The following is a 1,698-nucleotide window of genomic DNA, read 5'->3' on the forward strand; positions in this document are numbered from 1 at the left end:
ATGTACTGTTATCTGATGTTATATACACTCAGCATGAACTGGTATGGTTGGCAGGGACAGGGTTATCCACCCTGTTCCTCCCCTCTTGGCAGGAGTGGGCTGGTCTGACTTCCTGTCTAGAGAGAGATTGAGTTTGTGAAGAGGGAGGACGCAAGTGCTCCTACTCCTTATGCCTCAAGATCCAGAGATTAACAGATCTGTGTGAAAGTTACTTCTTCTGCTACAGCAAGAAAGAAAGAAAGAAAAAAGAACTTAGAGGGGTCATTTATTAAACAGAAAGACACCTATATTGCAACTTCTCCCTGCTCACGCCAGGTATAAAAAAGTGGGCAGGAAAGAAGACGGACTGGCAGGCTCATCTCGTTTATGATTTTCTACACCTGTTTTAGGCATAGAAAATGGTCTTTCAGCAAGGAAGCAGTCTTATATTTAGAAGCGGCGGTGGCTATACCCAAGTTATATAGAGGCCTGCGGCTCTACATAACTTCAGTGGATCCACCTCCAGCGCAGGGACTTATTAACCCCTTCCCGACTGCAATCTGTATATATACGTGATAGCTGCACATGCCCCGTGCAGCTATCACGTCTATAAACGTCAAGACAGTTCTTTAATCCAAGCGCTGCAAAACGCTTGGATTAAAGCTTCTGCCCCTGCCCTGCTGCTGTCACGGACAGCATACAGTTCAGTAATGCCGGCAAGGGACCAATCAGAGTGGCCCCTTGCAGACAATCGATCCGATTGGTTAGTCTGTGCAGACTAACCAATCGGATCGTGGCAGTGAAAAAATGCCGGTTTCAGGCTCTGATCTGCGCTCTGCAGATCAGAGCCTGAAAGCAGGTAGTGTTCCTCATGGCCCCCGATCTGTGCCCCTCCAAGCCCTTGGTGACCCTCTGTGCCCCCCCCCGATCTGTGCCCCCCCGATCTGTGCCCCTCTCCTGCCTCCTGCACTCATCTCCTGCCTCCTGCCCTGATGCGGTCCGCCCCCTCCCCGCCCCATACATTAGTCCTGCCCCAGCCTCCCTCAATGCTGGCGGCCGAATCACTCCCGACCCCCCCCCCTTTCCAGCGCTGCCCCCGATCCCCCTGCTGTGTGTGATGGCGGCGGCTCCATTCCTGAGCCGCCGCCATCAGCAGAGAGTGTCAGCTCTATGCTGACACTCTGCTGTAACCCCATAGATGCCGCGGCATTCCAAAAGCGTCCGCTGTTTCCACCTACAGGGCATCTGATTGTATTATACTTTGCAATGCAAGAGCATTGCAAAGTATAGTACAGCCATCAGCCCCACTGGATCTTCAAGATCCAAGAGGGACTTGATAAAAAAAAAGTGAAAATAATAAAAGTAAAAATAAATAAATAAATAAAAATGTAAAATTAAAAAAATTAATTGCCTTTTCCTATAAAAAATAAAAATACACATATTAGGTATCACCGCGACCGTAACGACCGTCTCTATAAATATATCACATGATAGACCCCGTCCGATAAACACCATAAAAAAAAACTGTGTAAAAAAAGCCATTTTTGTCACCTTACATCACAAAAAGTGCAACAGCAAGCGATCAAAAAGGCTTATGACCCCCAAAATAGTACCAATCAAACCGTCAAAAAATAAAAAAAGCTAGGGCTCTCAGACTATGGAGACACTAAAACATAATTTTTTTGGTTTCAGAAATGCTATTATTGTGTAAAACTTAAA

At 46.8% G+C, this 1,698-nt stretch overlaps 1 non-coding gene across 1 annotated transcript; it reads left to right on the forward strand.

Annotated features, from left to right (window-relative positions):
• The first annotated feature begins 1,090 nt into the window (after positions 1-1,090).
• Positions 1,091-1,176, forward strand: LOC121006178. Its single transcript, XR_005780045.1, has one exon. It is a non-coding gene; the product is annotated as a small nucleolar RNA SNORD71 (small nucleolar RNA).
• Positions 1,177-1,698: the final 522 nt, after the last annotated feature.

Source organism: Bufo bufo, chromosome 6 (assembly GCF_905171765.1).
Source record: "Bufo bufo chromosome 6, aBufBuf1.1, whole genome shotgun sequence".
NCBI classification, from domain to species: domain Eukaryota; kingdom Metazoa; phylum Chordata; class Amphibia; order Anura; family Bufonidae; genus Bufo; species Bufo bufo.